We start from the raw sequence: 23,740 nt of genomic DNA on the forward strand, positions 1-23,740 counted from the left end.
GGCCAGGGCCCAGGGTTAGGGTTGTTTTAGGGTCAGGGCCAGGGCCCAGGTTTAGGGTTGTTTTAGGGTCACGGCCAGGGCCCAGGGTTAGGGTTGTTTTAGGGTGAGGGCCAGGGCCCTGGGTTAGGCTTGTTTTAGGGTCAGGGCCAGAGCCCAGGGTTAGGGTTGTTTTTGGGTCAGGGCCACTGCCCAGGGGTTGGGTTGTTTTTGGGTCAGGGCCAGGGCCCAGGGTTACGGTTGTTTTAGGGTCAGGGCCAGGGCCCAGGTTTAGGGTTGTTTTAGGGTCACGGCCAGGGCCTAGGGTTAGGGTTGTTTTAGGGTGAGGGCCAGGGCCCAGGGTTAGGCTTGTTTTAGGGTCAGGGCCAGAGCCCAGGGTTAGGGTTGTTTTTGGGTCAGGGCCACGGCCCAGTGGTTGGGTTGTTTTTGGGTCAGGGCCAGGGCCCAGGGTTAGGGTTGTTTTAGGGTCTGGGCTAGGGCCCAGGGTTAGGGTTTTTGTAGGGTGAGGTCCAGGGCGCAGGGTTAGGGTTGTTTTCGGGTCTGGGCTAGGGCCCAGGTGTATGGTTGTTTTAGGGTCAGGGCCAGGGCCGAGGGTTAGGGTTTTTGTAGGGTGAGGTCCAGGGCCCAGGGTTAGGGTTGTTTTATGGTGAGGGCCCAGGGTTAGGGTTGTTTTAGGGTCGGGGCCCAGGGTTAGGGTTGTTTTAGGGTCAGGGACCAGGGTTAGGGTTGTTTTAGGGTCAGGGTCCAGGTTTAGGTTTGTTTTAGGGTCAGGGCCCAGGGTTAGGGTTGTTTTAGCGTCAGGGCCCAGGGTTAGGCTTGTGTTAGGGTCAGGGCCCAGGGTTAGGGTTGTTTTAGGGTCAGGGCCCAGGATTAGGGTTGTTTTAGGGTCAGGGCCCAGGGTTACGGTTGTTTCAGGGTCAGGGCCCAGGGTTAGGGTTGTTTTAGGGTCAGGGCCCAGGGTTAGGGTTGTTTTAGGGTCAGGGCCCAGGGTTAGGGTTGTTTTAGGGTCAGGGCCAGGGTCCAGGGTTAGGGTTGTTTTAGGGTAAGGGCCCAGGGTTAGGGTTGTTTTAGGGTCAGGGCCCAGGTTTAGTGTTGTTTTAGGGTCAGGGCCCAGGGTTAGGGATGTTTTAGGGTCAGGGCCCAGGGTTAGGGTTGTTTTAGGTTCGGTGCCCAGGGTTAGGGTTGTTTTCGTGTCAGGGCCCAGGGCTAGGTTTGTTTTAGGGTCAGGACCCAGTGTTAGTGTTGTTTTAGGGTCAGGCCCAGGGTTATGCTTGTTTTAGGGTCAGGGCCCAGGGTTAGGGTTGTTTTAGGTTCAGGGCCGGGGCCCAGGGTTAGGGTTGTTTTCGGGTCACGGCCAGGGCTCAGGGTTAGGGTTGTTTTAGGGTCAGGGCCAGGGCTCAGGGTTAGGGTTGTTTTATGGTGAGGGCCCAGGGTTAAGGTTGTTTTAGGGTCAGGGCCCAGGGTAAGGGTTGTTTTAGGGTCAGGGCCCAGGGTTAGGGTTGTTTTAGGGTCAGGGCCCAGGTTTAGGTTTGTTTTAGGGTCAGGGCCCATGGTTAGGGTTGTTTTAGGGTCAGGGCCCAGGGTTAGGCTTGTGTTACGGTCAGGGCCCAGGGTTAGGGTTGTTTTACGGTCAGGGCGAGGGCCCAGGGTTAGGCTTGTTTTAGGGTAAGGGCCCAGGGTTAGGTTTGTTTTAGGGTCAGGGCCCAGGGTTAGGGTTGTTTTAGGATCAGGGCCCAGGGTTAGGGTTGTTTTTGGGTCAGGGTCCAGGGTTAGGGTTGTTTTAGGGTCAGGGCCCAGGGTGAGGGTTGTTTTAGGGTCAAGGCCAGGGCCCAGGGTTTGGGTTGTTTTAGGGTCAGGGCCCAGGGTTAGGGTTGTTTTAGGGTCAGGGCCCAGGGTTAGGGTTGTTTTAGGGTCAGGGCCACGGCCCAGGGTTAGGGTTGTTTTAGGGTCAGGGCCCAGGGTTAGGGTTGTTTTAGGGTCAGGGCCCAGGGTTAGGGTTGTTTTAGGGTCAGGGCCCAGGGTTAGGCTTGTTTTAGGGTCAGGGCCCACGGTTAGGGTTTTAGGGTCAGGGCCAGGGCCCAGGGTTAGGGTTTTAAGGTCAGGGCCACGGCCCAGGGTTAGGGTTTTAGGCTCTTGGCCAGGGCCCAGGGTTAGGGTTTTAGGCTCAGGGCCAGGGTCCAGGGTTAGGGTTTTAGGGTCAGGGCCCAGGGTTAGGCTTTCAGGGTCAGGCCCTGGGTTAGGGTAATTTCAAGGAAGTGACCTCACAATGACTCAAGCTACCACTTACTGTTGATTGTGACGAAATGCCAGCTGAGGCACATGCCTTGGGAGCTAAGTGGTTGCTGCCCTTGACTACTATGAAGACTGGTGTGGGAAGGGTCGCTTTGGATGCAGTTGAGCAGGGGTCCCCAACCCCTGAGCCATGGAGCCGTAAGGAGCCACACAGCAGGTGAGTGGTGTCGAGTGAGGGAGTGAGGGAAGCTTCGTCTGTATTTACAGCCACTCCCCTTTGCTCACATTCCCGCCTGAGCTTCACCTTCTCAGATGAGCAGCAGCATTAGATTCTCATAGGAGAACGCACCCTGTTGTGAACCGTGCATGTGAGGGATCTAGGTTGCGCTGTGCTTATGAGAATCTAATACCTATTGATCTGTCACTTTCTCCCATCACGCTCAGGTGGGACCATCCAGTTTCAGGAAAACAAGCTTAACACGCCCACTGATTCTACATTATGGTGAGTTCTATAATTATTTTATTATATATTCCAGTGTAATAATGGAAATGAAGTGCCTAATAAACGTAAATGTGCTTAAATCTTTTGGCCCAGCTCCTACCTCCCGGCAGCCTCGCCAGGCCCAGAACTCTCTCCAGTCAGCCTCTACAGACCAAGCTCATGACTCACAATGGCCTATTTAGGCCCATACCCTACCTCACGGCAGTCTCCGCAGATGAGCCTACTGCCTCACAACAGCCTCCACAGGCACAGCTCCATCGTTACAATGGCCTCTTTAGACCCAGCTCCTGCCTCCCAGCCTTCTCTCCAGGCCCTGAACTTTCTCCGTAAGTTGAGGTAGCTGGGACTGTAGGTATACATGACGATACTTGGCTAATTTTTAAATTGTTTTGCAGACATGGGGTCTCACTTTGTTGGCCAGGCTGGTGTCAAACTAATGGCCTCAAGTGACCCTTCCACCCCTGCCTCCCATCCTCGAGGTATGTGCCACCACAAGGAGCACTTGTTCAATTTTCTAAAGAAAAAATTTCTAAAGTAAGGCTGTGGGATGATGGCAGGAAGATAAAAGAAAAACAGAAGAATAAGTTAAAATGACTTATTCACACATATTCTTTTACAGCAAGAAGAACTTTTAGTATATACATTCCTTACAAACAAACAAACGGTAGATAAACAATGTTGTATAGGAACTTCAACACACACTGTACAATATTCCCACTTTGCTGACATAAGTTATGGAAATTTCGTGGTTTCCTTGAGTGTCGCTACCAGTATTTTGCTTCTCTGATGATTTTTATGAACTTCCTCATCTGTTAACTTCTCTCCAAAGTATGTCATGTCACGACATACTGCCGCTGCACGAACACGGCCAGTGTCTTCCTATTAAACATGTAGAATGCTTTCCTAATTTCTCTTTTTACTCTCTGTCTTTGTGTTCTGCATTTTCCTTACTTTTATTGTCGGAAACTCCAGAAAGTCAATCGTACTAATTTATCACGATTTGCTTCATTAATTTATACTATGCTTATATGGAATTTTGCCCAACAGACCTCATTACAATTTGGTCAAGGGCCCAGGGTTAGGGTTGTTTTAGGGTCAGGGCCAGGACCCAGGGTTAGGGTTGTTTTAGGGTCAGGGCCAGGGCCCAGGGTTAGGGTTGTTTTAGGGTCAGGGCCCAGGGTTAGGGTTGTTTTAGGGTCAGGGCCCAGGGTTAGGGTTGTTTGAGGGTCAGGGCCCAGGGTTAGGTTTGTTTTAGGGTCAGGGCCCAGGGTTAGGGTTGTTTTAGGGTCAGGGACCAGGGTTAGGCTTGTTTTAGGGTCAGGGCCCAGGGTTAGGGTTGTTTTAGGGTCAGGGCCCAGGGTTAGGGTTGTTTTAGGGTCAGGGCCCAGGGTTAGGCTTGTTTTAGGGTCAGGGCCCAGAGTTAGGGTTGTTTTAGGGTCAGGGCCCTGGGTTAGGGTTGTTTTAGGGTCAGGGCCCAGGGTTAGGGTTGCTTTAGGGTCAGGGCCATGGCCCAGGGTTAGGGTTGTTATAGGGTCAGGGCTAGGGCCCAGGGTTAGGGTTGTTTTAGAGTCGGGGCCCAGGGTTAAGGTTGTTTTAGGGTCGGGGCCCAGGGTTAGGTTTGTTTTATGTCCGGGGCCCAGGGTTAGGGTTGTTTTAGGGTCGGGGCCCAGGGTTAGGCTTGTTTTATGGTCAGTTCCCAGGGTTAGGCTTGTTTTATGGTCGGGGCCCAGGGTAAGGCTTGTTTTAGGGTCAGGGCCAAGGGTTAGGGTGGTTTTAGGGTCAGGGCCCAGGGTTAGGGATGTTTTAGGGCCAGGGCCCAGGGTTAGGGTTGTTTTAGGGTCAGGGCCAGGGCCCAGGGTTATGTTAGTTTTAGGGTCAGCGCCAGGGCCCAGGGTTAGGGTTATTTTAGGGTCAGGGCAAGGGCCCAGGGTTAGGGTTGTTTTAGGGTCAGGGCCAGGGCCCAGGGTTAGGGTTGTTTTAGGGTCAGGGCCAGGGCCCAGGGTTAGGGTTGTTTTAGGGTCAGGGCCAGGTCCCAGAGTTAGGGTTGTTTTAGGGTCAGAGCCCAGGTTTAGGGTTGTTTTAGGGTCAGGGCCAGGGCCCAGGGTTAGAGTTGTTTTAGGGTCTAGGGCCAGGGCCGAAAGTTAGGGTTGTTTTAGGGTCAGGTCCAGGACCCAGGTTTAGGGTTGTTTTAGGGTCAGGGCCAGGGCCCAGGGTTAGGGTTGTTTTAGGGTCAGGGCCAGGGCCCAGGTTTAGGGTTGTTTTAGGGTCACGGCCAGGGCCCAGGGTTAGGGTTGTTTTAGGGTGAGGGTCAGGGCCCTGGGTTAGGCTTGTTTTAGGGTCAGGGCCAGAGCCCAGGGTTAGGGTTGTTTTTGGGTCAGGGCCACTGCCCAGGGGTTCGGTTGTTTTTGGGTCAGGGCCAGGGCCCAGGGTTACGGTTGTTTTAGGGTCAGGGCCAGGGCCCAGGTTTAGGGTTTTTTTAGGGTCACGGCCAGGGCCCAGGGTTAGGGTTGTTTTAGGGTGAGGGCCAGGGCCCAGGGTTAGGCTTGTTTTAGGGTCAGGGCCAGAGCCCAGGGTTAGGGTTGTTTTTGCGTCAGGGCCACGGCCCAGTGGTTGGGTTGTTTTTGGGTCAGGGCCAGGGCCCAGGGTTAGGGTTGTTTTAGGGTCAGGGCCCAGGGTTAGGGTTGTTTTAGGGTCAGGGCCCAGGGTTAGGCTTGTTTTAGGGTCAGGGTCCAGGGTTAGTGTTGTTTTAGGGTCAGGGCCAGGGCCCAGGGTTAGGGTTGTTTTAGGGCCAGGGCCCAGGGTTAGGGTTGTTTTCGTGTCAGGGCCCAGGGCTAGGTTTGTTTTAGGGTCAGGACCCAGGGTTAGTGTTGTTTTAGGGTCAGGCCCAGGGTTATGCTTGTTTTAGGGTCAGGGCCCAGGGTTAGGGTTGTTTTAGGTTCAGGGCCGGGGCCCAGGGTTAGGGTTGTTTTAGGGTCACGGCCAGGGCTCAGGTTTAGGGTTGTTTTAGGGTCAGGGCCAGGGCTCAGGGTTAGGGTTGTTTTATGGTGAGGGCCCAGGCTTAAGGTTGTTTTAGGGTCAGGGCCCAGGGTTAGGGTTGTTTTAGGGTCAGGGCCAGGGCCCAGGGTTGTGTTAGTTTTAGGGTCAGCGCCAGGGCCCAGGGTTAGGGTTATTTTAGGGTCAGGGCAAGGGCCCAGGGTTAGGGTTGTTTTAGGGTCAGGGCCAGGGCCCAGGGTTAGGGTTGTTTTAGGGTCAGGGCCAGGGCCCAGGGTTAGGGTTGTTTTAGGGTCAGGGCCACGGTCCATGGTTAGAGTTGTTTTAGGGTCAGGGCCAGGTCCCAGAGTTAGGGTTGTTTTAGGGTCAGGGCCCAGGTTTAGGGTTGTTTTAGGGTCAGGGCCAGGGCCCAGGGTTAGGGTTGTTTTAGGGTCTAGGGCCAGGGCCGAAAGTTAGGGTTGTTTTAGGGTCAGGTCCAGGACCCAGGTTTAGGGTTGTTTTAGGGTCAGGGCCAGGGCCCAGGGTTAGGGTTGTTTTAGGGTCAGGGCCAGGGCCCAGGTTTAGGGTTGTTTTAGGGTCACGGCCAGGGCCCAGGGTTAGGGTTGTTTTAGGGTGAGGGCCAGGGCCCTGGGTTAGGCTTGTTTTAGGGTCAGGGCCAGAGCCCAGGGTTAGGGTTGTTTTTGGGTCAGGGCCACTGCCCAGGGGTTGGGTTGTTTTTGGGTCAGGGCCAGGGCCCAGGGTTACGGTTGTTTTAGGGTCAGGGCCAGGGCCCAGGTTTAGGGTTGTTTTAGGGTCACGGCCAGGGCCTAGGGTTAGGGTTGTTTTAGGGTGAGGGCCAGGGCCCAGGGTTAGGCTTGTTTTAGGGTCAGGGCCAGAGCCCAGGGTTAGGGTTGTTTTTGGGTCAGGGCCACGGCCCAGTGGTTGGGTTGTTTTTGGGTCAGGGCCAGGGCCCAGGGTTAGGGTTGTTTTAGGGTCTGGGCTAGGGCCCAGGGTTAGGGTTTTTGTAGGGTGAGGTCCAGGGCGCAGGGTTAGGGTTGTTTTCGGGTCTGGGCTAGGGCCCAGGTGTATGGTTGTTTTAGGGTCAGGGCCAGGGCCGAGGGTTAGGGTTTTTGTAGGGTGAGGTCCAGGGCCCAGGGTTAGGGTTGTTTTATGGTGAGGGCCCAGGGTTAGGGTTGTTTTAGGGTCGGGGCCCAGGGTTAGGGTTGTTTTAGGGTCAGGGACCAGGGTTAGGGTTGTTTTAGGGTCAGGGTCCAGGTTTAGGTTTGTTTTAGGGTCAGGGCCCAGGGTTAGGGTTGTTTTAGCGTCAGGGCCCAGGGTTAGGCTTGTGTTAGGGTCAGGGCCCAGGGTTAGGGTTGTTTTAGGGTCAGGGCCCAGGATTAGGGTTGTTTTAGGGTCAGGGCCCAGGGTTACGGTTGTTTCAGGGTCAGGGCCCAGGGTTAGGGTTGTTTTAGGGTCAGGGCCCAGGGTTAGGGTTGTTTTAGGGTCAGGGCCCAGGGTTAGGGTTGTTTTAGGGTCAGGGCCAGGGTCCAGGGTTAGGGTTGTTTTAGGGTAAGGGCCCAGGGTTAGGGTTGTTTTAGGGTCAGGGCCCAGGTTTAGTGTTGTTTTAGGGTCAGGGCCCAGGGTTAGGGATGTTTTAGGGTCAGGGCCCAGGGTTAGGGTTGTTTTAGGTTCGGTGCCCAGGGTTAGGGTTGTTTTCGTGTCAGGGCCCAGGGCTAGGTTTGTTTTAGGGTCAGGACCCAGTGTTAGTGTTGTTTTAGGGTCAGGCCCAGGGTTATGCTTGTTTTAGGGTCAGGGCCCAGGGTTAGGGTTGTTTTAGGTTCAGGGCCGGGGCCCAGGGTTAGGGTTGTTTTCGGGTCACGGCCAGGGCTCAGGGTTAGGGTTGTTTTAGGGTCAGGGCCAGGGCTCAGGGTTAGGGTTGTTTTATGGTGAGGGCCCAGGGTTAAGGTTGTTTTAGGGTCAGGGCCCAGGGTAAGGGTTGTTTTAGGGTCAGGGCCCAGGGTTAGGGTTGTTTTAGGGTCAGGGCCCAGGTTTAGGTTTGTTTTAGGGTCAGGGCCCATGGTTAGGGTTGTTTTAGGGTCAGGGCCCAGGGTTAGGCTTGTGTTACGGTCAGGGCCCAGGGTTAGGGTTGTTTTACGGTCAGGGCGAGGGCCCAGGGTTAGGCTTGTTTTAGGGTAAGGGCCCAGGGTTAGGTTTGTTTTAGGGTCATGGCCCAGGGTTAGGGTTGTTTTAGGATCAGGGCCCAGGGTTAGGGTTGTTTTTGGGTCAGGGTCCAGGGTTAGGGTTGTTTTAGGGTCAGGGCCCAGGGTGAGGGTTGTTTTAGGGTCAAGGCCAGGGCCCAGGGTTTGGGTTGTTTTAGGGTCAGGGCCCAGGGTTAGGGTTGTTTTAGGGTCAGGGCCCAGGGTTAGGGTTGTTTTAGGGTCAGGGCCACGGCCCAGGGTTAGGGTTGTTTTAGGGTCAGGGCCCAGGGTTAGGGTTGTTTTAGGGTCAGGGCCCAGGGTTAGGGTTGTTTTAGGGTCAGGGCCCAGGGTTAGGCTTGTTTTAGGGTCAGGGCCCACGGTTAGGGTTTTAGGGTCAGGGCCAGGGCCCAGGGTTAGGGTTTTAAGGTCAGGGCCACGGCCGAGGGTTAGGGTTTTAGGCTCTTGGCCAGGGCCCAGGGTTAGGGTTTTAGGCTCAGGGCCAGGGTCCAGGGTTAGGGTTTTAGGGTCAGGGCCCAGGGTTAGGCTTTCAGGGTCAGGCCCTGGGTTAGGGTAATTTCAAGGAAGTGACCTCACAATGACTCAAGCTACCACTTACTGTTGATTGTGACGAAATGCCAGCTGAGGCACATGCCTTGGGAGCTAAGTGGTTGCTGCCCTTGACTACTATGAAGACTGGTGTGGGAAGGGTCGCTTTGGATGCAGTTGAGCAGGGGTCCCCAACCCCTGAGCCATGGAGCCGTAAGGAGCCACACAGCAGGTGAGTGGTGTCGAGTGAGGGAGTGAGGGAAGCTTCGTCTGTATTTACAGCCACTCCCCTTTGCTCACATTCCCGCCTGAGCTTCACCTTCTCAGATGAGCAGCAGCATTAGATTCTCATAGGAGAACGCACCCTGTTGTGAACCGTGCATGTGAGGGATCTAGGTTGCGCTGTGCTTATGAGAATCTAATACCTATTGATCTGTCACTTTCTCCCATCACGCTCAGGTGGGACCATCCAGTTTCAGGAAAACAAGCTTAACACGCCCACTGATTCTACATTATGGTGAGTTCTATAATTATTTTATTATATATTCCAGTGTAATAATGGAAATGAAGTGCCTAATAAACGTAAATGTGCTTAAATCTTTTGGCCCAGCTCCTACCTCCCGGCAGCCTCGCCAGGCCCAGAACTCTCTCCAGTCAGCCTCTACAGACCAAGCTCATGACTCACAATGGCCTATTTAGGCCCATACCCTACCTCACGGCAGTCTCCGCAGATGAGCCTACTGCCTCACAACAGCCTCCACAGGCACAGCTCCATCGTTACAATGGCCTCTTTAGACCCAGCTCCTGCCTCCCAGCCTTCTCTCCAGGCCCTGAACTTTCTCCGTAAGTTGAGGTAGCTGGGACTGTAGGTATACATGACGATACTTGGCTAATTTTTAAATTGTTTTGCAGACATGGGGTCTCACTTTGTTGGCCAGGCTGGTGTCAAACTAATGGCCTCAAGTGACCCTTCCACCCCTGCCTCCCATCCTCGAGGTATGTGCCACCACAAGGAGCACTTGTTCAATTTTCTAAAGAAAAAATTTCTAAAGTAAGGCTGTGGGATGATGGCAGGAAGATAAAAGAAAAACAGAAGAATAAGTTAAAATGACTTATTCACACATATTCTTTTACAGCAAGAAGAACTTTTAGTATATACATTCCTTACAAACAAACAAACGGTAGATAAACAATGTTGTATAGGAACTTCAACACACACTGTACAATATTCCCACTTTGCTGACATAAGTTATGGAAATTTCGTGGTTTCCTTGAGTGTCGCTACCAGTATTTTGCTTCTCTGATGATTTTTATGAACTTCCTCATCTGTTAACTTCTCTCCAAAGTATGTCATGTCACGACATACTGCCGCTGCACGAACACGGCCAGTGTCTTCCTATTAAACATGTAGAATGCTTTCCTAATTTCTCTTTTTACTCTCTGTCTTTGTGTTCTGCATTTTCCTTACTTTTATTGTCGGAAACTCCAGAAAGTCAATCGTACTAATTTATCACGATTTGCTTCATTAATTTATACTATGCTTATATGGAATTTTGCCCAACAGACCTCATTACAATTTGGTCAAGGGCCCAGGGTTAGGGTTGTTTTAGGGTCAGGGCCAGGACCCAGGGTTAGGGTTGTTTTAGGGTCAGGGCCAGGGCCCAGGGTTAGGGTTGTTTTAGGGTCAGGGCCCAGGGTTAGGGTTGTTTTAGGGTCAGGGCCCAGGGTTAGGGTTGTTTGAGGGTCAGGGCCCAGGGTTAGGTTTGTTTTAGGGTCAGGGCCCAGGGTTAGGGTTGTTTTAGGGTCAGGGACCAGGGTTAGGCTTGTTTTAGGGTCAGGGCCCAGGGTTAGGGTTGTTTTAGGGTCAGGGCCCAGGGTTAGGGTTGTTTTAGGGTCAGGGCCCAGGGTTAGGCTTGTTTTAGGGTCAGGGCCCAGAGTTAGGGTTGTTTTAGGGTCAGGGCCCTGGGTTAGGGTTGTTTTAGGGTCAGGGCCCAGGGTTAGGGTTGCTTTAGGGTCAGGGCCATGGCCCAGGGTTAGGGTTGTTATAGGGTCAGGGCTAGGGCCCAGGGTTAGGGTTGTTTTAGAGTCGGGGCCCAGGGTTAAGGTTGTTTTAGGGTCGGGGCCCAGGGTTAGGTTTGTTTTATGTCCGGGGCCCAGGGTTAGGGTTGTTTTAGGGTCGGGGCCCAGGGTTAGGCTTGTTTTATGGTCAGTTCCCAGGGTTAGGCTTGTTTTATGGTCGGGGCCCAGGGTAAGGCTTGTTTTAGGGTCAGGGCCAAGGGTTAGGGTGGTTTTAGGGTCAGGGCCCAGGGTTAGGGATGTTTTAGGGCCAGGGCCCAGGGTTAGGGTTGTTTTAGGGTCAGGGCCAGGGCCCAGGGTTATGTTAGTTTTAGGGTCAGCGCCAGGGCCCAGGGTTAGGGTTATTTTAGGGTCAGGGCAAGGGCCCAGGGTTAGGGTTGTTTTAGGGTCAGGGCCAGGGCCCAGGGTTAGGGTTGTTTTAGGGTCAGGGCCAGGGCCCAGGGTTAGGGTTGTTTTAGGGTCAGGGCCAGGGTCCAGGGTTAGAGTTGTTTTAGGGTGAGGGCCAGGTCCCAGAGTTAGGGTTGTTTTAGGGTCAGAGCCCAGGTTTAGGGTTGTTTTAGGGTCAGGGCCAGGGCCCAGGGTTAGAGTTGTTTTAGGGTCTAGGGCCAGGGCCGAAAGTTAGGGTTGTTTTAGGGTCAGGTCCAGGACCCAGGTTTAGGGTTGTTTTAGGGTCAGGGCCAGGGCCCAGGGTTAGGGTTGTTTTAGGGTCAGGGCCAGGGCCCAGGTTTAGGGTTGTTTTAGGGTCACGGCCAGGGCCTAGGGTTAGGGTTGTTTTAGGGTGAGGGCCAGGGCCCTGGGTTAGGCTTGTTTTAGGGTCAGGGCCAGAGCCCAGGGTTAGGGTTGTTTTTGGGTCAGGGCCACTGCCCAGGGGTTCGGTTGTTTTTGGGTCAGGGCCAGGGCCCAGGGTTACGGTTGTTTTAGGGTCAGGGCCAGGGCCCAGGTTTAGGGTTTTTTTAGGGTCACGGCCAGGGCCCAGGGTTAGGGTTGTTTTAGGGTGAGGGCCAGGGCCCAGGGTTAGGCTTGTTTTAGGGTCAGGGCCAGAGCCCAGGGTTAGGGTTGTTTTTGCGTCAGGGCCACGGCCCAGTGGTTGGGTTGTTTTTGGGTCAGGGCCAGGGCCCAGGGTTAGGGTTGTTTTAGGGTCAGGGCCCAGGGTTAGGGTTGTTTTAGGGTCAGGGCCCAGGGTTAGGCTTGTTTTAGGGTCAGGGTCCAGGGTTAGTGTTGTTTTAGGGTCAGGGCCAGGGCCCAGGGTTAGGGTTGTTTTAGGGCCAGGGCCCAGGGTTAGGGTTGTTTTCGTGTCAGGGCCCAGGGCTAGGTTTGTTTTAGGGTCAGGACCCAGGGTTAGTGTTGTTTTAGGGTCAGGCCCAGGGTTATGCTTGTTTTAGGGTCAGGGCCCAGGGTTAGGGTTGTTTTAGGTTCAGGGCCGGGGCCCAGGGTTAGGGTTGTTTTAGGGTCACGGCCAGGGCTCAGGTTTAGGGTTGTTTTAGGGTCAGGGCCAGGGCTCAGGGTTAGGGTTGTTTTATGGTGAGGGCCCAGGCTTAAGGTTGTTTTAGGGTCAGGGCCCAGGGTTAGGGTTGTTTTAGGGTCAGGGCCAGGGCCCAGGGTTATGTTAGTTTTAGGGTCAGCGCCAGGGCCCAGGGTTAGGGTTATTTTAGGGTCAGGGCAAGGGCCCAGGGTTAGGGTTGTTTTAGGGTCAGGGCCAGGGCCCAGGGTTAGGGTTGTTTTAGGGTCAGGGCCAGGGTCCAGGGTTAGAGTTGTTTTAGGGTCAGGGCCAGGTCCCAGAGTTAGGGTTGTTTTAGGGTCAGGGCCCAGGTTTAGGGTTGTTTTAGGGTCAGGGCCAGGGCCCAGGGTTAGGGTTGTTTTAGGGTCTAGGGCCAGGGCCGAAAGTTAGAGTTGTTTTAGGGTCAGGTCCAGGACCCAGGTTTAGGGTTGTTTTAGGGTCAGGGCCAGGGCCCAGGGTTAGGGTTGTTTTAGGGTCAGGGCCAGGGCCCAGGTTTAGGGTTGTTTTAGGGTCACGGCCAGGGCCCAGGGTTAGGGTTGTTTTAGGGTGAGGGCCAGGGCCCTGGGTTAGGCTTGTTTTAGGGTCAGGGCCAGAGCCCAGGGTTAGGGTTGTTTTTGGGTCAGGGCCACTGCCCAGGGGTTGGGTTGTTTTTGAGTCAGGGCCAGGGCCCAGGGTTACGGTTGTTTTAGGGTCAGGGCCAGGGCCCAGGTTTAGGGTTGTTTTAGGGTCACGGCCAGGGCCCAGGGTTAGGGTTGTTTTAGGGTGAGGGCCAGGGCCCAGGGTTAGGCTTGTTTTAGGGTCAGGGCCAGAGCCCAGGGTTAGGGTTGTTTTTGGGTCAGGGCCACGGCCCAGTGGTTGGGTTGTTTTTGGGTCAGGGCCAGGGCCCAGGGTTAGGGTTGTTTTAGGGTCTGGGCTAGGGCCCAGGGTTAGGGTTTTTGTAGGGTGAGGTCCAGGGCCCAGGGTTAGGGTTGTTTTCGGGTCAGGGCCAGGGCCCAGGTGTATGGTTGTTTTAGGGTCAGGGCCAGGGCCGAGGGTTAGGGTTTTTGTAGGGTGAGGTCCAGGGCCCAGGGTTAGGGTTGTTTTATGGTGAGGGCCCAGGGTTAGGGTTGTTTTAGGGTCGGGGCCCAGGGTTAGGGTTGTTTTAGGGTCAGGGACCAGGGTTAGGGTTGTTTTAGGGTCAGGGTCCAGGTTTAGGTTTGTTTTAGGGTCAGGGCCCAGGGTTAGGGTTGTTTTAGGGTCAGGGCCCAGGGTTAGGCTTGTGTTAGGGTCAGGGCCCAGGGTTAGGGTTGTTTTAGGGTCAGGGCCCAGGATTAGGGTTGTTTTAGGGTCAGGGCCCAGGGTTACGGTTGTTTCAGGGTCAGGGCCCAGGGTTAGGGTTGTTTTAGGGTCAGGGCCCAGGGTTAGGGTTGTTTTAGGGTCAGGGCCCAGGGTTAGGGTTGTTTTAGGGTCAGGGTCAGGGTCCAGGGTTAGGGTTGTTTTAGGGTAAGGGCCCAGGGTTAGGGTTGTTTTAGGGTCAGGGCCCAGGTTTAGTGTTGTTTTAGGGTCAGGGCCCAGGGTTAGGGATGTTTTAGGGTCAGGGCCCAGGGTTAGGGTTGTTTTTGGTTTGGTGCCCAGGGTTAGGGTTGTTTTCGTGTCAGGGCCCAGGGCTAGGTTTGTTTTAGGGTCAGGAGCCAGTGTTAGTGTTGTTTTAGGGTCAGGCCCAGGGTTATGCTTGTTTTAGGGTCAGGGCCCAGGGTTAGGGTTGTTTTAGGTTCAGGGCCGGGGCCCAGGGTTAGGGTTGTTTTCGGGTCACGGCCAGGGCTCAGGGTTAGGGTTGTTTTAGGGTCAGGGCCAGGGCTCAGGGTTAGGGTTGTTTTATGGTGAGGGCCCAGGGTTAAGGTTGTTTTAGGGTCAGGGCCCAGGGTAAGGGTTGTTTTAGGGTCAGGGCCCAGGGTTAGGGTTGTTTTAGGGTCAGGGCCCAGGTTTAGGTTTGTTTTAGGGTCAGGGCCCACGGTTAGGGTTGTTTTAGGGTCAGGGCCCAGGGTTAGGCTTGTGTTACGGTCAGGGCCCAGGGTTAGGGTTGTTTTACGGTCAGGGCGAGGGCCCAGGGTTAGGCTTGTTTTAGGGTAAGGGCCCAGGGTTAGGTTTGTTTTAGGGTCAGGGCCCAGGGTTAGGGTTGTTTTAGGATCAGGGCCCAGGGTTAGGGTTGTTTTTGGGTCAGGGTCCAGGGTTAGGGTTGTTTTAGGGTCAGGGCCCAGGGTGAGGGTTGTTTTAGGGTCAAGGCCAGGGCCCAGGGTTTGGGTTGTTTTAGGGTCAGGGCCCAGGGTTAGGGTTGTTTTAGGGTCAGGGCCCAGGGTTAGGGTTGTTTTAGGGTCAGGGCCGGGGCCCAGGGTTAGGGTTGTTTTAGGGTCACGGCCAGGGCTCAGGTTTAGGGTTGTTTTAGGGTCAGGGCCAGGGCTCAGGGTTAGGGTTGTTTTATGGTGAGGGCCCAGGCTTAAGGTTGTTTTAGGGTCAGGGCCCAGGGTTAGGGTTGTTTTAGGGTCAGGGCCAGGGCCCAGGGTTATGTTAGTTTTAGGGTCAGCGCCAGGGCCCAGGGTTAGGGTTATTTTAGGGTCAGGGCAAGGGCCCAGGGTTAGGGTTGTTTTAGGGTCAGGGCCAGGGCCCAGGGTTAGGGTTGTTTTAGGGTCAGGGCCAGGGCCCAGGGTTAGGGTTGTTTTAGGGTCAGGGCCAGGGTCCAGGGTTAGAGTTGTTTTAGGGTCAGGGCCAGGTCCCAGAGTTAGGGTTGTTTTAGGGTCAGGGCCCAGGTTTAGGGTTGTTTTAGGGTCAGGGCCAGGGCCCAGGGTTAGGGTTGTTTTAGGGTCTAGGGCCAGGGCCGAAAGTTAGAGTTGTTTTAGGGTCAGGTCCAGGACCCAGGTTTAGGGTTGTTTTAGGGTCAGGGCCAGGGCCCAGGGTTAGGGTTGTTTTAGGGTCAGGGCCAGGGCCCAGGTTTAGGGTTGTTTTAGGGTCACGGCCAGGGCCCAGGGTTAGGGTTGTTTTAGGGTGAGGGCCAGGGCCCTGGGTTAGGCTTGTTTTAGGGTCAGGGCCAGAGCCCAGGGTTAGGGTTGTTTTTGGGTCAGGGCCACTGCCCAGGGGTTGGGTTGTTTTTGAGTCAGGGCCAGGGCCCAGGGTTACGGTTGTTTTAGGGTCAGGGCCAGGGCCCAGGTTTAGGGTTGTTTTAGGGTCACGGCCAGGGCCCAGGGTTAGGGTTGTTTTAGGGTGAGGGCCAGGGCCCAGGGTTAGGCTTGTTTTAGGGTCAGGGCCAGAGCCCAGGTTTAGGGTTGTTTTTGGGTCAGGGCCACGGCCCAGTGGTTGGGTTGTTTTTGGGTCAGGGCCAGGGCCCAGGGTTAGGGTTGTTTTAGGGTCTGGGCTAGGGCCCAGGGTTAGGGTTTTTGTAGGGTGAGGTCCAGGGCCCAGGGTTAGGGTTGTTTTCGGGTCAGGGCCAGGGCCCAGGTGTATGGTTGTTTTAGGGTCAGGGCCAGGGCCGAGGGTTAGGGTTTTTGTAGGGTGAGGTCCAGGGCCCAGGGTTAGGGTTGTTTTATGGTGAGGGCCCAGGGTTAGGGTTGTTTTAGGGTCGGGGCCCAGGGTTAGGGTTGTTTTAGGGTCAGGGACCAGGGTTAGGGTTGTTTTAGGGTCAGGGTCCAGGTTTAGGTTTGTTTTAGGGTCAGGGCCCAGGGTTAGGGTTGTTTTAGGGTCAGGGCCCAGGGTTAGGCTTGTGTTAGGGTCAGGGCCCAGGGTTAGGGTTGTTTTAGGGTCAGGGCCCAGGATTAGGGTTGTTTTAGGGTCAGGGCCCAGGGTTACGGTTGTTTCAGGGTCAGGGCCCAGGGTTAGGGTTGTTTTAGGGTCAGGGCCCAGGGTTAGGGTTGTTTTAGGGTCAGGGCCCAGGGTTAGGGTTGTTTTAGGGTCAGGGCCAGGGTCCAGGGTTAGGGTTGTTTTAGGGTAAGGGCCCAGGGTTAGGGTTGTTTTAGGGTCAGGGCCCAGGTTTAGTGTTGTTTTAGGGTCAGGGCCCAGGGTTAGGGATGTTTTAGGGTCAGGGCCCAGGGTTAGGGTTGTTTTTGGTTCGGTGCCCAGGGTTAGGGTTGTTTTCGTGTCAGGGCCCAGGGCTAGGTTTGTTTTAGGGTCAGGAGCCAGTGTTAGTGTTGTTTTAGGGTCAGGCCCTGGGTTATGCTTGTTTTAGGGTCAGGGCCCAGGGTTAGGGTTGTTTTAGGTTCAGGGCCGGGGCCCAGGGTTAGGGTTGTTTTCGGGTCACGGCCAGGGCTCAGGGTTAGGGTTGTTTTAGGGTCAGGGCCAGGGCTCAGGGTTAGGGTTGTTTTATGTTGAGGGCCCAGGGTTAAGGTTGTTTTAGGGTCAGGGCCCAGGGTAAGGGTTGTTTTAGGGTCAGGGCCCAGGGTTAGGGTTGTTTTAGGGTCAGGGCCCAGGTTTAGGTTTGTTTTAGGGTCAGGGCCCACGGTTAGGGTTGTTTTAGGGTCAGGGCCCAGGGTTAGGCTTGTGTTACGGTCAGGGCCCAGGGTTAGGGTTGTTTTACGGTCAGGGCGAGGGCCCAGGGTTAGGCTTGTTTTAGGGTAAGGGCCCAGGGTTAGGTTTGTTTTAGGGTCAGGGCCCAGGGTTAGGGTTGTTTTAGGATCAGGGCCCAGGGTTAGGGTTGTTTTTGGGTCAGGGTCCAGGGTTAGGGTTGTTTTAGGGTCAGGGCCCAGGGTGAGGGTTGTTTTAGGGTCAAGGCCAGGGCCCAGGGTTTGGGTTGTTTTAGGGTCAGGGCCCAGGGTTAGGGTTGTTTTAGGGTCAGGGCCCAGGGTTAGGGTTGTTTTAGGGTCAGGGCCACGGCCCAGGGTTAGGGTTGTTTTAGGGTAAGGGCCCAGGGTTAGGGTTGTTTTAGGGTCAGGGCCCAGGGTTAGGGTTGTTTTAGGGTCAGGGCCCAGGGTTAGGCTTGTTTTAGGGTCAGGGCCCACGGTTAGGGTTTTAGGGTCAGGGCCCAGGGTTAGGGTTTTAGGGGTAGGGCCCAGGGTTAGGGTTTTAGGGTCAGGGCCCAGGGTTAGGTTTGGTTTAGGGTAAGGGCCATGGGCCAGGGTTAGGGTTGTTTTAGGGTCAGGGCCAGGGCCCAGGATTAGGGTTCTTTTAGTGTCAGGGCGACGGCCCAGGGTTAGGGTTGTTTTAGGGTCTGGGCCAGGGCCCAGGGTTAGGGTTGTTTTAGGGTCAGGGCCAGGGCCCAGGCTTAGGGTTGTTTTAGGATCAGGGCCTGGGCCCAGGGTTAGGGTTGTTTTAGGGTCTAGGGCCAGGGCCGAAAGTTAGGGTTGTTTTAGGGTCAGGGCCAGGACCCAGGGTTAGGGTTGTTTTAGGGTCAGGGCCAGGGCCCAGCGTTAGGGTTGTTTTAGGGTCAGGGCCAGTTCCCAGGTTTAGGGTTGTTTTAGGGTCACGGCCAGGGCCCAGGGTTAGGGTTGTTTTAGGGTGAGGTCCAGGGCCCAGGGTTAGGCTTGTTTTAGGGTCAGGGCCAGGGCCCAGGGTTAGGGTTTTAAGGTCAGGGCCATGGCCCAGGTTTAGGGTTTTAGGCTCTTGGCCAGGGCCCAGGGTTAGGATTTTAGGCTCAGGGCCAGGGTCCAGGGTTAGGGTTTTAGGCTCAGAGCCCAGGGTTAGGGTTTTAGGGTCAGGGCCCAAGGTTTAGGTTTTAGGGTCAGGGCCCAGGGTTAGGGTTTTAGGGTTAGGGCCCAGGGTAAGGGTTTTAGGGTCAGGGCCCAGGGTTAGGGTTGTTTTAGGGTCAGGGCCATGGGCCAGGGTTAGGGTTGTTTTAGGGTCAGGGCCAGGGCCCAGGGTTAGGGTTGTTTTAGGTTGAGGTCCGGGGCCCTGGGTTAGGCTAGTTTTAGGGTCAGGGCCAGAGCCCAGGGTTAGGGTTGTTCTTGGGTCAGGACCACGGCCCAGGGGTTGGGTTGTTTTTGGGTCTGGGCCAGGGCCCAGGGTTAGGGATGTTTTAGGGTCAGGGCTAGGGCCCAGGGTTAGGGTTTTTGTAGTGTGAGGTCCAGGGCCCAGGGTTAGGGTTGTTTTCGGGTCCGGGCCAGGGCCCAGGTGTATGGTTGTTTTACGGTCAGGGCCAGGGCCGAGGGTTAGGGTTTTTGTAGGGTGAGGTCCAGGGCCCAGGGTTAGGGTTGTTTTATGGTGAGGGCCCAGGGTTAGGGTTGTTTTAGGGTCAGGGCCCAGGGTTAGGGTTGTTTTTGGGTCAGGGCCCAGGGTTAGGGTTGTTTTTGGGTCAGGGCCCAGGGCTAGGTTTGTTTTAGGGTCAGGGCCCAGGGTTAGGGTTGTTTTAGGGTCAGGCCCAGTGTTATTCTTGTTTTAGGGTCAGGGCCCAGGGTTAGGGTTGTTTTAGGTTCAGGGCCAGGGCCCAGGGTTAGGGTTGTTTTAGGGTCAGGGCCAGGGCCCAGGGTTAGGGTTGTTTTAGGGTCAGGGCACAGGGCCCAGGGTTAGGGTTGTTTTAGGGTCAGGGCCCAGGGTTAGGGTTGTTTTAGGGTCAACGCCCAGGGTTAGGGTTGTTTTAGGGTCAGGGCCCAGGGTTAGGTTTGTTTTAGGGTCAGGGCCCAGGGTTAGGGTTGTTTTAGGGTCAGGGCCCAGGGTTAGGGTTGTTTTAGGGTCAGGGCCCAGGGTTAGGGTTGTTTTAGGGTCAGGGCCCAGGGTTAGGGTTGTTTTAGGGTCAGGGCCCAGGGATAGGGTTGTTTTAGGGTCAGGGCCCAGGGTTAGGGTTGTTTTAGGGTCAGGGCCCAGGGTTATGCTTGTTTTAGGGTCAGGGCCCATGGTTAGGGTTTTAGGGTCAGGGCCAGGGCCCAGGTTTAGGGTTTTAGGCTCTTGGCCAGGGCCCAGGGTTAGGATTTTAGGCTCAGGGCCAGGGTCCAGGGTTAGGGTTTTAGGCTCAGGGCCCAGGGTTAGGGTTTTAGGGTCAGGGCCAAGGGTTTAGGTTTTAGGGTCAGGGCCCAGGGTTAGGGTTTTAGGGTCAGGGTCCAGGGTTAGGGTTTTAGGGTCAGGGCCCAGAGTTAGTAGGGTTTTAGGGTCAGGGCCCAGGGTTAGTAGGGTTTTAGGGTCAGGGCCCAGTGTTAGTAGGGTTAAGGGTCAGGGCCCAGGGTTAGGGTTTTAGGGTCAGGGCCCAGGGTTAGGGTTTTAGGGTTAGGGCCCAGGGTTAGGGTTTTAGGGTCACGGTCCAGGGTTAGGTTTGGTTTAGGGTCAGGGCCATGGGCCAGGGTTAGGGTTGTTTTAGGGTCAGGGCCAGGGCCCAGGTTTAGGGTTGTTTTAGGGTCAGGGCGAGGGCCCAGGGTTAGGGTTGTTTTAGGGTCAGGGCCAGGGCCCAGGGTTAGGGTTGTTTTAGGGTCAGGGCCAGGGCCCAGGGTTAGGGTTGTTTTAAGTCCAGGGCTCAGGCCTAGGGTTGTTTTAGGGTCAGGGCCAGGGCCCAGGGTTAGGGTTGTTTTAGGGTCTAGGGCCAGGGCCGAAAGTTAGGGTTGTTTTAGGGTCAGGGTCAGGACCCAGGGTTAGGGTTGTTTTAGGGTCAGGGCCAGGGCCCAGGGTTAGGGTTGTTTTAGGGTCTGGGCCAGGGCCCAGGGTTAGGGTTGTTTTAGGGTCACGGCCAGGGCCCAGGGTTAGGGTTGTTTTAGGGTGAGGGCCAGGGCCCAGGGTTAGGCTTGTTTTAGGGTCAGGGCCAGAGCCCAGGGTTAGGGTTGTTCTTGGGTCAGGGCCACGGCCCCGGGGGTTGGGTTTTTTTTGGGTCAGGGCCTGGGCCCATGGTTAGGGATGTTTTAGGGTCAGGGCTAGGGCCCAGGGTTAGGGTTTTTGTAGGGTGAGGTCCAGGGCCCAGGGTTAGGCTTGTTTTAGGGTCAGGGCCAGAGCCCAGGGTTAGGGTTGTTCTTGGGTCAGGGCCACGGCCCCGGGGGTTGGGTTTTTTTTGGGTCAGGGCCTGGGCCCATGGTTAGGGATGTTTTAGGGTCAGGGCTAGGGCCCAGGGTTAGGGTTTTTGTAGGGTGAGGTCCAGGGCCCAGGGTTAGGGTTGTTTTCGGGTCAGGGCCAGGGCCCAGGGGTATGGTTGTTTTAGGGTCAGGGCCAGGGCCGAGGGTTAGGGTTTTTGTAGGGTGAGGTCCAGGGCCCAGGGTTAGGGTTGTTTTATGGTGAGGGCCCAGGGTTAGGGTTGTTTTAGGGTCAGGGCCCAGGGTTAGGGTTGCTTTAGGGTCAGGGCCCAGGGTTAGGCTTGTTTTAGGGTCAGCGCCCAGGTTTAGGTTTGTTTTAGGGGCAGGGCCCTGGGTTAGGGTTGTTTTAGGGTCAGGGCCCAGGGTTAGGCTTGTGTTACGGTCAGGGCCCAGGGTTAGGGTTGTTTTAGGGTCAGGGCCCAGGATTAGGGTTGTTTTAGGGTCAGGGCCCAGGGTTAGGGTTGTTTCAGGGTCAGGGCCCAGGGTTAGGGTTGTTTTAGGGTCAGGGCCCAGGGTTAGGGTTGTTTTAGGGTCAGGGCCCAGGGTTAGGCTTGTTTTAGGGTCAGGGCCCAGGGTTAGGGTTGTTTTAGGGTCAGGGCCCACGGTTAGGTTTGTTTTAGGGTCAGGGCCCAGGGTTAGGCTTGTTTTAGGGTCACGGCCGAGGGTTAGGGTTGTTTTAGGGTAAGGGCCCGGGGTTAGGGTTGTTTTAGGGTCAGGGCCGAGGGTTAGGGTTGTTTTAGGGTCAGGGCCCAGGGTTAGGGTTGTTTTAGGGTCAGGGCCCAGGGTTAGGGTTGTTTTAGGGTCATGGCCAGGGCCCAGAGTTAGGGTTGATTTAGTGTCAGGGCCGAGGGTTAGGGTTGTTTTAGGGTCAGGGCCCAGGGTTAGGGTTGTTTTAGCGTCAGGGCCCAGGGTTAGGGTTGTTTTAGGGTCTGGGCCCAGGGTTAGTAGGGTTTTAGGGTCAGGGCCAAGGGTTAGTAGGGTTAAGGGTCAGGGTCCAGGGTTAGGGTTTTACGGTCAGGGCCTAGGGTTAGGGTTTTAGGGTTAGGGCCCAGGGTTAGGGTTTTAGGGTCAGGGCCCAGGGTTAGGTTTGGTTTAGGGTCAGGGCCAGGGCCCAGGGTTAGGGTTGTTTTAGGGTCAGGGCCAGGGCCCAGGGTTAGGGTTGTTTTAGGGTCAGGGCCAGGGCCCAGGGTTAGGGTTGTTTTAGGGTCAGGGCCTGGGCCCAGGATTAGGGTTGTTTTAAGGCCAGGGCGCAGTGTTAGGGTTGTTTTAGGGTCAGGGCCAGGGCCCAGGTTTAGGCTTCTTTTAGGGTCAGGGCCAGGGACCAGGGTTAGGGTTCTTTCAGGGTCAGGGCCAGGGCCCAGGGTTAGGGTTGTTTGAGGGTCAGGGACAGGGCCCTGGTTTAGGGTGCTTTCAGGGTCAGCGCCATGGCAAAGGGTTAGGGTTGTGTTAGGGTCAGGGCCAGGGCCCAGGTTTAGGCTTCTTTTAGGGTCAGGGCCAGGGCCCAGGGTTAGGGTTCTTTCAGGGTCAGGGCCAGGGCCCAGGGTTAGGGTTGTTTGAGGGTCAGGGACAGGGCCCTGGTTTAGGGTGCTTTCAGGGTCAGCGCCATGGCAAAGGGTTAGGGTTGTGTTAGGGTCAGGGCCAGGGCCCAGGGTTAGGGTTGATTTAAGGTCAGGGCCAGGGCCCAGGGTTAGGGTTGTTTTAGGGTCAGGGCCAGGGCCCAGGGTTAGGGTTGTTTTAGGGTCAGGGCCAGGGCCCAGTTGTAGGGTTGTTTTAGAGTCAGGGCCACGTTCCCGGGTTACGGTTGTTTTAGGGTCAGGGCTAGGGCCCAGGGGTAGGGTTGTTTTAGGGACAGGGCCAGGGCCCAGGGCTAGGCTTGTTTTAGGATCAGGGCCAGGGCCCAGGGGTAGGGTTGTTTTAGGGTCAGGGCCAGGTCTAAGGGGTAGCGTTGTTTTAAGGTCAGGGCCAGGGTCCAGGTTTAGGGTTGTTTTAGGGTCAGGGCCAGGGCCCAGGGGTAGGGCTGTTTTAGGGTTACGGCCAGGGCCCAGGGTTAGGGTTGTTTTAGGGTCAGGGCCAGGGCCCCGGGTAAGGGTTCTTTCAGGGTCAGTGCCAGGGCCCAGGGATAGGGTTGTTACAGGGTCAGGGCCAGGGCCCAGGGTTAGGGTTCTTTCAGGGTCAGGGCCAAGGCCCAGTTTTAGGGTTGTGTTAGGGTCAGGGCCAGGGCCCAGGGTCAGGCTTGTTTTAGGGTCAGTTCCCAGGGTTTGGGTTGTTTTATGGTCGGGGCCCAGGGTTAGGCTTGTTGTAGGGTCAGGGCCAAGGGGTAGGGTTGTTTTAGGGTCAGGGCCTAGGGTTAGGGTTGTTTTAGGGCCAGGGCCCAATGTTAGGGTTGTTTTAGGGTCAGGGTCCAGGGTTAGGGTTGTTTTAGGGTCAGGGCTCAGGGTTAGGGTTGTTTTAGGGTCAGGGCGCAGGGTTAGGGTTTTAAGGTCAGGGCCACGGCCCAGGGTTAGGGTTTTAGGCTCTTGGTCAGGGCCCAGGGTTAGGGTTTTAGGCTCAGGGCCAGGGTCCAGGGTTAGGGTTTTAGGCTAAGGGCCCAGGGTTACGATTTTACGGTCAGGGCCCAGGTTTTGGGTTTTAGGGTCAGGCCCAGGGTTAGGGTGATTTCAAGGAAGTGACCTCACAATGTCTCAAGCTACCACTTACTGTTGATTGTGAGGAAATGCCAGCTGAGGCACATGCCTTGGGAGCTAAGTGGTTGCTGCCCTTGACTACTATGAAGACTGGTGTGGGAAGGGTCGCTTTGGATGCACTTGAGCAGGGGTCCCCAACCCCTGAGCCATGGAGCCGTAAGGAGCCACACAGCAGGTGAGTGGTGTCGAGTGAGGGAGTGAGGGAAGCTTCGTCTGTATTTACAGCCACTCCCCTTTGCTCACATTCCCGCCTGAGCTCCACCTTCTCAGATGAGCAGCAGCATTAGATTCTCATAGGAGAACGCACCCTGTTGTGAACCGTGCATGTGAGGGATCTAGGTTGCGCTGTGCTTATGAGAATCTAATACCTATTGATCTGTCACTTTCTCCCATCACGCTCAGGTGGGACCATCCAGTTTCAGGAAAACAAGCTTAACACGCCCACTGATTCTACATTATGGTGAGTTCTATAATTATTTTATTATATATTCCAGTGTAATAATGGAAATGAAGTGCCTAATAAACGTAAATGTGCTTAAATCTTTTGGCCCAGCTCCTACCTCCCGGCAGCCTCGCCAGGCCCAGAACTCTCTCCAGTCAGCCTCTACAGACCAAGCTCATGACTCACAATGGCCTATTTAGGCCCATACCCTACCTCACGGCAGTCTCCGCAGATGAGCCTACTGCCTCACAACAGCCTCCACAGGCACAGCTCCATCGTTACAATGGCCTCTTTAGACCCAGCTCCTGCCTCCCAGCCTTCTCTCCAGGCCCTGAACTTTCTCCGTAAGTTGAGGTAGCTGGGACTGTAGGTATACATGACGATACTTGGCTAATTTTTAAATTGTTTTGCAGACATGGGGTCTCACTTTGTTGGCCAGGCTGGTGTCAAACTAATGGCCTCAAGTGACCCTTCCACCCCTGCCTCCCATCCTCGAGGTATGTGCCACCACAAGGAGCACTTGTTCAATTTTCTAAAGAAAAAATTTCTAAAGTAAGGCTGTGGGATGATGGCAGGAAGATAAAAGAAAAACAGAAGAATAAGTTAAAATGACTTATTCACACATATTCTTTTACAGCAAGAAGAACTTTTA

General features: G+C 55.3%; 1 protein-coding gene across 2 annotated transcripts in view; it reads left to right on the top strand.

The window, feature by feature from the left end:
• The first annotated feature begins 2,612 nt into the window (after positions 1–2,612).
• LOC101144552 (inactive rhomboid protein 1) overlaps positions 2,613–23,740 on the top strand; it is a 43,653-nt gene continuing 22,525 nt past the window's right edge. The window contains exons 1-6 of one of the 2 annotated variants that reach the window (XM_055380037.2): positions 2,613–2,731; positions 2,825–3,057; positions 8,905–8,962; positions 9,056–9,288; positions 23,049–23,106; positions 23,200–23,432. The gene's annotated coding sequence lies outside the window, so the exon portion shown is untranslated. Of the gene's footprint in view, positions 2,732–2,824; positions 3,058–8,904; positions 8,963–9,055; positions 9,289–22,653; positions 22,822–23,048; positions 23,107–23,199; positions 23,433–23,740 lie in introns of those variants that run through there. The other variant, XM_063695370.1, reaches the window with a different exon arrangement.

This window comes from Gorilla gorilla, chromosome 11 (genome assembly GCF_029281585.2).
Source record: "Gorilla gorilla gorilla isolate KB3781 chromosome 11, NHGRI_mGorGor1-v2.1_pri, whole genome shotgun sequence".
In the NCBI taxonomy this organism is placed as follows: domain Eukaryota; kingdom Metazoa; phylum Chordata; class Mammalia; order Primates; family Hominidae; genus Gorilla; species Gorilla gorilla.